General features: G+C 49.9%; 1 long non-coding RNA gene across 2 annotated transcripts; it reads right to left on the bottom strand.

Moving 5' to 3' along the window:
• Positions 1–2,099: 2,099 nt before the first annotated feature.
• Positions 2,100–9,469, bottom strand: Gm34751. 2 transcript variants are annotated; one of them, XR_879055.3, is made up of 4 exons: positions 8,448–9,469; positions 6,095–6,976; positions 4,984–5,078; positions 2,100–3,061 (listed from the first exon to the last, which is right to left on the bottom strand). It is a non-coding gene; the product is annotated as a predicted gene, 34751 (long non-coding RNA). The 2 variants fall into 2 exon arrangements; XR_879056.3 differs by lacking the exons at positions 2,100–3,061; positions 4,984–5,078 and having other exon boundaries at positions 5,936–6,976; positions 8,448–8,631; positions 9,169–9,469.
• Between the last annotated feature and the right edge of the window lie 1,238 nt (positions 9,470–10,707).

The raw sequence follows: 10,707 nt of genomic DNA on the forward strand, positions 1-10,707 counted from the left end.
TGATCTTTGCAGTCAGGATATCTAATTTCTTTTTTCTTCTTTGTTCACAACCATGGCTTAACAAACCATGGTAACAACAACCAACAGTTACCAACCAACAACCCACTCTGTCCCACGGGGCCCTAGCATTTATAGACCCTCTGAGAAGTCCCCAGAATTCCATATGTTACACAGTCACAGAAACTATCTGCTGCCAGTAAAATCACGCCCCTGCTAGAGCACGAGGCAAATCATAGTCAGCTGCTGTGGGCAGTCTGAAGCAGCCCCATATCCCACACCTGGGATTAAAATGAAAACATATTCTTATAATACTTCTGTGGTTTTTTTTTTTAAACCAAACTTCCAAAATCGTCACTGCACCTGGCCCTGTTGTTAAGGGATTCACATTCTATCAAGGAAGGAGTGGAGTTAATATCCCTTGAGACCTACTATGTGTTAGTTACCATTGAAGGCTTTTTTCCACATACACTACTTTATTTTATTGACATGTATGAATGTTTTATCTACATGTATATCTGGGTACCCAGTGCCTACTGAAGCCTGCTGAAGAAAAGGGCATTCAATCTTCTGTAACCAGAGTTGATAGGCAGTTATAAGCCACAATGTGAGTTGGTGGGAACTGATCCCAGGTCCTCTGCGAGGTCTTTGCCCACTGTGTCATCCCCCTGACCCACATTACCTTACTGAATCTCCAAAACAAGCCGGGAGGATACATTTTTTTTTCCACTCACAAATGAGGATCAGAGGGGCAAAGTGACCTGCCCAAATGTCACAGCTGATGGATAGGGAAGCTGGCATCTGGTCTAAGCCTTTATGACTTCAGGCATGCATACTTTTTCTGAACAAGATATTATAGTCTTTATTTCAGAGGCACCCAAGAGAGATGGAGATGTGACATGTGAGCCACGGGCAACGGAGGTTCAGAAGGGCTTCAGAGGAGAATCATCAGTGATGGGTTTTAAAGGATGACTAGAAGTCTATCAGACAATGAAGGTGTGGAAACCAGTAAAGGAGGGTGAATGACAGAGTTGGAAGGTTCCCCGCAGGAACTGGTGGGCTGGGAGCCGCCTCTGCCTGTGCACTCAGCCCTGCAGCCCCCTCAGGGGAGAAGACTCTCCTCTCACTCTGGGAGGAAACAGATAGAACCCTAATCTCAGGCCAGGAAATCTGTTGTGAGCCCCTCCCGACACCCCATGCCAAGCCAGCTGTGTTCTGAGAGGAAGGAAGGGTGGTGTGGGCCACCTGGGATGAGCGCTTCCTCTGAAATAGACAAGGCAGTGGGGAGGGCTGATACTGGCAGTACATTTGTCCGGGGCAGGCAAGTTGTCTGGAGGGCCCATGTGTGTGATAGGACCCTTGCCCCTGCCCTGAAAGCAGAAGTGGCTTGTCACGCCTCCCGCTGATGAACTCTGGGTGTCTTTTCTGTGCCTGGAATTTGAGGACAGCTTGGCATCACTTTTGTTTGTGTGGATGTGCACAGTAGGGCTTCAGTAGATCCTTGGAGGTGGAGCAGTGGTCAAATTTCACGAATTGGCAATTTTGCCGAAACGCGGCAGACTGCAATTCATTTCTTATCCGGTTCGTCAGCCCGATTGGAACCCCGGGTTTAAGGGGATTAGGAGGAAGGGTTGGAGGCCTCCAGCCATCCTACCTTCTAAGTTGTGCACGCGTTTGGTTAGCAAGGCCTTAAAATAAAGGCAGGGGTTGAATTGGGTGCCTTGTGTGGAGACGAAGCTGAACTAGTCACGGTGGTCAGGTGGCGGGAATGGAGGGCCAGCTGTTCTGCTCCCCACACTCCACTTGAGCCCCTTAATAGTGCTTGCTGAGCCCCCTTACCATTCTTTTCTTCCCATTCCAGCCCGTGCATCTTCTTACTAGGAGAAGTTGCATGGGTGGTGGGGATGTGGGGTGTCACCCTAAGCCCTTGGGCTGAAGCTCAGTCTATTCAGTTGGTGTTTGTGTTGCCCTCTCCAGACTGCTGTCCAAGGCAGTTTGTTCATTTGCTTTTTGTTGTTGTTGTTGTTTTTTGTTTTTTGTTTTTTGTTTTTTTTTTTGAGAGCCGGTCTTTTGTAGTCCAAGATTGCTGTGTAGTTGGGAGGGACCTTGAACCATTGATTCTTCTAACTCCACCCCTGAAGCACTGGGCTCACAGGTATAAGCCACCCCATTAGCTCAACAGAACATTCTTGGTTCAAGACTGGGAGCTGTAGGCTCAACACTGCCACCTAACAGAATGTAAGGGTCCGATCATGACAGCAGTTTCTCCAATGAAGGAGCCCAGGCTCACGCACACAGTGAGCCAAATTCCAGCCATGGTGGGTGTTATTAGAGGTCAGTAGTAACTTGCTGGGCTCAGTTGGCTGAGATTGTCTGGTGGGACCTAGCCTGGAAGCACCTGCCCAGCCAGGATTGTCACTGACAACAGTGTCATGGCACCACTAACAGGCTGTCAGCTGCAACCAGGGTAAGGCCTTTCCATCTCTTGCCCTCTCCACATGCATCCCCGTATCAGCTTCCCACGGGGGCTCTACTTCCACCAGCATCCGGTGCTCTTCCTGAGGGAACACGGGAACACACAGGTGAGGCAGAGTCCCAGTGATTGAACCCTCTACATTCAATTGTTGAGTGACCCAAAGCCACCTCCGGTGGCCATCAGTCCGTCTCTCAGCCCCCACCAGTTCCAGCCAGTCCTCTCTCTCGGCAAGCTTCAGCCTGGAAGGCTCTATCCACTCCAGTCAGGCCTGCCTGAGGTTATCTAGGTGTTCTGGTGACTTCTGAGGGCCTCGCATGAAAGATAACGCCCAAATCAACAAATCTGCCATTGTGGCTTTGAAGAGACTGTTTCAATCACTTTATTTTGTCTTTATGTCAGGTTTGCCAGATGGCGCGGGTCTTTCTGAGGTCCTGTTCCGAGGGGGCGCAGGCAGCGCTGGTGCAGCTTCAAAGCTCCTTTTTAATCTTTAGCAACATCACAGCGGCGGGAAACTGCCTCGGCTCCCTCAAGTCTCTCCCACAAAAGAGGCGCGGCCCAGGCTCTAATGAAAGCCAGATAAAGGGATGGCTGGAATCAGAAACAGAGGGAAAAGAGCAGTCGTTAGTCTTTCTTGTAGCTGTTTCAAAAGAAATTCTAAGACAAATTATGGCTTTGGGTGTTTTTCTAAAGGACTGAAGCAGGGAGAGGCGCCGGGGGAGGAAGCTTTGACCCCTCAGCACCCTTCCCTCGCATGAAAGGCAGAGGAGACTGAAGAAAGGCCGAAATACAACAATAAACTTTCCGCGTGTGTGCGTGGGGATGAAAGGCGCGTGGCATAATTAGGGGCGCGGGCTTGGGGCGGGCGGCCGGCCTTACCTTGCCGCCAGCGCTATTAATGAAGAGGCTGTCTTCTTTTTTCTCTGGAAGGGGCGCCTTTGGTTTTCGGGAACAGGGTGGGGTACCAGGCAACGTGACTGACATTGGATGCAGGCTAGGAATAATGTGCCTTGTGCCACTCTGCCACATAAGGGGCCCACGTGCTCCCTGGGGACTGCCAATACCCTGTCACAGGTGAGCCCAATGTGGATGTCTCAGTTTCTGCTGCCTTTAAGGTTTCAAGGCCCTTGTATAGAGTTCCCTGGGCAGAACTGTTAGTCCTGCAACCCCAGCCTTCTCTCTTGTTCTTGGGAAGGGGGAGAAAGAGAGAAAAGCCATTAGTTTTAGTTACTTGCTGTCTATCTGGGTTATGCAGTGTTCTTGTTGTTTGTTTGTTTTGTTGCTTTGTTTTAAAATTTTATTTATTTATTCACTCATTTAACATGTATAGATGTTTTGCCTGTGTATATGTCTGTACACCATCTACATGCAGTACCTGGAAGAGACCAGTAGGGGTGTCAATCCCCTGGGGTTGGAGTTACTATGGTTTTGAGCCACCTTGTGGAAGCTAAGAATTAAGTCCAGGTCCTCGGCAAGAGCAGCCTGTGCTTTTAACTGCTGAACTCTCTCTCCAGCCTCTGATACAGTAATGTCTTAGAGCCAACATGGCAGGACTTGAGGGGACCAGAAAGCTAAGTTTTGATGGATCGGCAGGAAGGAGAGATAAAACCGGACAGGATGAGGACCTCCTGGGGAAGTCAGGTGGACAGGACCGGCCCCTGAGCATCCTTGTCAGGGCACCGCTGGCCTGAAAGTTGGTGAGGAACACTTGATCCCAGGATTGCCTCCCCCACAGGGCTGTAGCATGGATACTTAGAGGCTCTGGCTGGGAAAGGGCTCATCAAGGTCACACAGCTGCTCAGGGACAAGTAAGAGATGCACTGAAGGATGCGGATGCTGGGATTCCGAGCTTTGTGTAAAGTCTGTATCCAGTGGGAGAGGTAGATGGAGGGATCTGGCCCCCTCCCCCACCTGCCATTTTGCAAGGCACCCTGATCATAGGCCCATTGCCTCTTTCTCATGATCCAACTCTTCAGATGCTTCATCAGTGACTGAGTGAGGAGCTGAGGTGCTGAGAAGTAGAGGACCCCAGGTGACAGAGGAGCTGAGGTCAGCTCAGGGGAGAGGGCTGGATTTGTATCGGGTGTCTTACCTTGGGGCAGAGGACAGAGCCAGTTGTCCTAGCCAGTTTGCCAGGGCTCTGGGCTGTTTCTCTCTCTCTCTCTCTCTCTCTCTCTCTCTCTCTCTCTCTCTCTCTCTCTCTCTCTCTCTCTCTGTCTCTCTTTCTCTCTCTGTGTGTGTGTGTGTGTTTGTGAGGGGAGGGGTACTTCAGGTTGAAGGTTGTAACCACATGGGGAGGCAGACTGCCACCGCTCGGCTGCCTGTACACAGGCCTGATCAAGCAGTCCCTGCTGTCAGTACTGTGCAGTGGGGAGGCTCAGGTACTGACAATGTCTCCTGGGACTTGAATCTTGGCTCCTCAAACTCTTATCTGGGAACTTTGAAGACATGAATTACCCTTCCTATGTTCCTCATTTTTCTCATCCACAGAAAGAGACCATAATTACACTCACCTTAAGGGCTGTCATGAGACTGAACGAGTTCCACAGCAGTACCCAGAACACAGGAGCCCAACAACCAAAGTTGCTTTGATTGGGGAGTTCTCAGTCTGCAATGTCAACCAGAACAGGGCTCACAAGCCACCAGAGATGACAGCCCCAGGTCAGGCTCAGGTGTCAGGAGGGTCCTCTGGTAATGGCTCTTTTCTTCTCCTTCTTTCTTGTCCTTTAGCAGTACACCACTGTTTCGTGGCCTTCCTGCAGTTCTGATGTGGGGCTGATCCTGCTGTGGCCATGTGACCCTATTCCTCAGCCCGCAGTAATTGGCTTAGGAAGATCTGTGGCCAATGATGCTAAATGAATCCTCCCTGAACTTTGGCCCCACAGTACTAGAGAAAATACACTTCCAAGCTGGTGTGGAGATACATGCTTGTCACCCAGTGCTCAGTGCAAAGCTAGGAGCAGTGGAAGTTCAAGGCCTGTCTAGTCTACATAAGGGGGATGCCACCTTCTTCATCTTTGTAAAGGAAGTTTTGGCACCAGGAACAAATGAAACTCTTTGTCAAAAAAAAAAAGGTAGAAATAAGATGGGGGAAGAAGGGGAAGAAAGAATAATCAAAGAGGCAGCTCTGTTCATACTCTTGACAGATCCAAACACCTTTGCAATTGTCTTAAGGTTTTACTGCTGTGAACAAACACCATGATCAAGACAACTCTTATAAGGACAATATTTAATCGGGGCTGGCTTATAGGTTCAGAGGCTCAGTTCATTATCATCAAGGCAGGAACATGGCAGCATCCAGCAGACATGGTGCAGGAGGAGGTGAGAGTTCTACATCCTCATCTGAAGGCCATTAGGTGAAGACTGGCTTCCACATGGTTAGGAGGAAGGTCTCAAATCCCACCACTACAGTGACTCACTTCCTCTAACAAAGCCACACCCGCTCCAACAAGGCCACATCTCCTAATACTGCCACTACCTGGGCCAAGTGTATTCAAGCCACCACAGCAATCAAGAGGTTCAAATTGAGATTCTTGAAGTTCAAAGGGTCCTGATCTATGGAGACTGGCTCGTGGGCTGAGGGTGTTCCCATCCATGATTCCAATGTTTCCAATCCTCTCTTACCTAGGAGCTCACATTCTCAGATGAGCTGCATCATGGGCTAGTGTCATCAGCCGTGGGACCAGCTGGACTGAGATGTGGTCGGTATGGCCACAGTGGCATGGAGTGCTCCTGAGGAAGTAGTCAGTGTGCCGAGCTGGGTTCTGGTATGGGGAGTAGACAGTGAGAGGTGAGCACTCCCAGCAAATGGAGCAACTCTGGCTAAAGAAGCCCTCCAGGGAGAGAGACTCGAAGCTGTGCTGGAAGAGCAGCACACGGTATTGCCTCGCTGGGATGCTTGTCAACTGAGTGATGGGAAGGAGACTTGAGCAGGTGAGTTATAATAGGCTCAGAGCAAGAAGCTATTGAGTTTCTTCTACCTTGGATTTTATGGGCTGGAAGTGAGTGGCATGGAGGTATTTATTATTATTATTATTAATTTTAATGCTTCATGTGTGTTTGTGCTTATGTGAGTGTCTGATATGTGTGGGTGAGTGGGCACATGTGTGCCACAGTGAGTATGTGGAGGTCAGAGGACAATTTTATGGAGTCAGTTCCCTACTTCCATCTCTCTGGGGGTTTTGAGGACCACAGTCAGGTGGTCACACTGTGCAGAAAGCACCTTTGCCCTCCAAACCGTCTCTCCAATGAAGCTCTGTTCTCTTTTAAAGTTGAAATCATTCAGGGCTCCCTGGAAGATGCCCAAGGTGGGGAGACTGAAGTTCAGGGCAGGTGCAATCACGGTGGTGTGGAGTTGGATGGTGGGCTTGGGTGCAGGCGGACATCACAGGAGTTTCTTGTATGTTAGCTGAGCTTGCTTCTTGGACAAATCACTCCATTTTCCTTGAGGAACTCCCTGCTCCCACCTCAGTCCTCACAGTTTGTTTTCGTGGGACTGCTCCACACCTGCGAAAACCCTAGGATGAGCTAACTATTGATCCACCCTTTCAGCTCAGTGCTGGTTGCAATGCTGGCCATGTGTCCACTTGGACCACGCAGCCAGGCTGGCTGTTTTGGTCAGGTGAGTTAGGGAAAAGGAATTCTATGTTCTAGTGGCCCTGGGGCTGACAGGAAGTGAGGCTGGGACTTCTGGGGCCCATACGAGGCACATTGGAGTCTGCAGAAGGAAGCAGTGATAGAGAAAAGGTGAGACCAAGGCCCGAGGCCATTATTGGAACTCTTGACTCAGGCCTCTCACTGGAAGGTTCGGGTGCCTGTGGCAATGACTCTGAATTGAGGTTTCTGTAGTTTGGTGTTAAAGGTCCTGAGACTCATGTGGCCATTCAGGTCACAGACACAGCCTGAAAAGCTATGTGCACGCAGCTGTGTGTTCATGGGAAAGGGAGCGGCAGGGCAGAAAGAAATGTGTAGACCCGAATATCCAAATGGATGACTATTTTGCTAGTAGTCACTGGACCTATGGGAGAAGCCATTTCTACAGTAAGTGTGGACTCTATCAGAATCTCATCACTAGATGCTTCAATGGTGGCTGTTTCCCCACAGTTAGGACAAAGGGACAAATCTCAAGATTGGTCCCGAGGACTTGACTAGCAGCCAGCTCCATTCTGGCTGAATTTCTGACTGAGCTATCTTCCCAAGAGAATGTTCTCCCAAGAGATCAGGCCTAGTCTCTTAAATAACATTTTGTATTTGCTAGAATTCCACCAGACCAACATTAATCCCTTCTGAGGATGGAGCCTCCATGACAGGTATAAGTAAAAGATTGTCACCAAAGGCGCCAGGCAGGGTGGTGGGCTGGGAAGTAGATTGGGGCTGGGGATATGTGGGGGAAGGATCAGGGCAAGGGGACAGATTGGTGGGAAGAGGCTAGAGACTAGAGTGAGGATGATCTTGGACTCTGGGACATCACCCTGGTGGGTTAGTCACACCCAGGAGCTGACTCTGAGCAAGGATTTTTAATGTAGCTAATTAATTACTTTTAATTTTTGTTAATTAGGTTGAGCCAAGTGTCTCATGTAATCTTGGCAAGAACTTTACAGTGGGTCGAGCTATCTTCCCAGCCTGTTTTCCCATTAAATAGAAATATATTAATTTTGTTGTTTGTGTGTGTGTGTGTGTGTGTGTGTGTGTGTGTGTGCGCGCGTGCGCATAGGCAAGCATGTGAAGGTACCTGTGGAGGCCAGAAGAAGGCTCCACTTCTTAAAAGCTCCAAATCCTCCACACCACCACACAAAGACCAAGCTTCCAGCATAGGGGTCTTTAGGGACAGTCCACATCACCCAGAGATGGTTCCCATGCACTGGCACTAGTTGGCTTTGGCCCAGCCCAGGAAGCAAGGAGTGGGAGGGAGGAAGACAGTTAGAAAGGGAGTGTGATTGAGCCAAGCACCTGGGAGCATCCGGGGCTTCGTACTTACAGAGAGTGGAAGGGATGCGTGGCTGTGCTGTTCTGTCTAGGGGCCAGACTACGACTCTTGGCTTCGTCCCCACATGTCGGGCTGAGGCTCTTTTCCAGGGGCTGGTAATTGGCTGATACAGTTCTTCTGTCTAGACCAGGGCCGTGTTTGCAGGAGAAAGAGACCTGGGGGCTAACTTGGCAAGCTGGTGCCGGAGTGGGAAGAAATGAGGACCTTGGATTGTTGCCAGCAGCAGGCAAGACCTTCTTTCCAAACTCCTTGCAGCTCTCTCCACCAGAGCTATGAGCCAATAAGCTTCTGTGGTTTATAACTTTCCCAGTCTCAGGTGTTTTGTTAAAGCAACATGAAAAAAGGATGGAGGTGAGGCAGGGGAAAAGAAGACTAAGACAAGGCCCAATCTGGGCCATAGCATGCCAGCCCTTTTGGCTTCTGTGCTAGATGTTCTACCTGTGGCTTATGGCCCATCCTCCACCCCCTTAAGTATGGTACAGTATGAAGGACTTATCAATTTTAATAGCTGGATGAAGGATTACAGAATGTAAAAATTCAAATGCCAGCAAGCAGGTGCTAACGGCAGAATGGAGACAATCTGCATATCTGACCCCTTCCTTGTCTCCTGAGCCTGAACCCTGGACATCCCCTTATGAGATGGTCATTCCTCCCGTTCTTGGCTAGTTCCTCTCCTGGATGGCTGCTCTCAGGTGTGGAGATAGGATCTCACCTCTGCTCTGCTTACGCCCAGTGGCACAGAAACCAGTGTTGTTCCAGCGTGAACAGAGTTTTCCGGCACCCCGACACCTCTCTGGTCCCTGCTGTGTCCTCTCTGACCTCCAGGGCTGGCACGCTGAGGTTCTAGCAGACTTCAGGAAGCACCATGATCAAGTGGCTCCTTGCTGAAAGGCCTCACCGGTGGCTCTCTGTGCTGTGAAGAGGGACCTAAACTCCTTGTGGCTCAACAAGAGCCTGCAGGATCTGGGCCCAGAGAAGCTCTAGTGGTTTTCCCCATTCAAACAGCCTTTTCCACTTGCATAATCAAAGCACTTCTAGATCTTTGAAAACACTCTTACTTCCAGGCCTTAATTCTGTATAGGCTCTTCCCTCTGTCCCAATATACTTCCTCCCTTGGCACTTAAATGTCACTTCTGGGCAGCAGGTGCTACTGAAGCCCTGGGTGTGGCCTGAGCTTGCTGGGATGGGCCTGAGTTACTAATTGTGTCTTTCCTGTGAACGGTAGGCTTGCAGGTTAGGGCCATGACTGATGGTGGCTGTGCTACACACCAGGCATGGACCCTCTCACCCGGGCTGCATCTGCATCTTCAATGTCTGGGGAGCAAATCAGAGAGCTAACGACTTCCCCCTAATCCTCACATAGGTGTGAATCTAGAGAACTCTCTCTGCTCCTGAGTCCAGGAGGAGACAGAACTTCTGCCCAGTGGCCCTTGTGCACTTAGGTCCTTGAGGAAGAGAAGAGAGAGAGAAATGGCCAGGGGGAGGGAGGGCAGGAGGGAGCATAAAAGAGCTGCTTCGTGGCCTGGAAGAAATGCGTCTGCAAGTCTCTCTCATCTCTCGTCCGAGAGTCACACAGAAGAACTTGGAGTCCCTGTCAAAGTTTCAGGCAAAAACAATAACTTGGTTCTGACCTTGCCTCTCTTCAAAAAGCAAGTTGCTGCTGAGCTGCAACATCAAAAAGAATAAATAATTGTTTTTCTTTTTTGTTGTTATGATATGGATCATCTGAGCGGTTAGTGGTAAGCAAGCAGCTTTGATTCCGCTCTGGCTCCCCAGCGCTCTAGTCCCTCTTTATGTCAGCAGGCTCCTGTTTCCACCCCAGGACAGCAGAATCCCTTGATTAAATTCATATTTGTTTTAATCTTTCCCTGTGTCTGATCTCCAGCTCAAAGATGGTCAGGGAAAAAAAATCCGGCTGCCCCGCTGTGGCCACGGGAGGGCCCGTGTCAGGTCCCACACTGTTTCTTCTGCCCGGTGTGATAAGGCAGCCAGCCTGTGGTGCCTGGCTGGGCCCATGGTGCCAGCCCCAAGCAGGCATTGCTGGCAGCTGGAGGGACACCTATGGAGCTGCTGGCTATAGGAAACCAGAGGAGGCCAGGCATGAAACTAGCCATGGCGGTGTCAGCCTTGGACTGGACCCCCTAGCTGGACTTGGAATTCCAGAATTCTCTTTACTTTTTTTTTTTTTTTTTTTAATTTTAAAATGAATTTAGGGCCAGGTCAGTTTTACCTGAGTTACCATGTTAAAATC

The sequence above is a fragment of the Mus musculus genome, chromosome 8, assembly GCF_000001635.26.
Source record: "Mus musculus strain C57BL/6J chromosome 8, GRCm38.p6 C57BL/6J".
Lineage (NCBI taxonomy): Eukaryota > Metazoa > Chordata > Mammalia > Rodentia > Muridae > Mus > Mus musculus.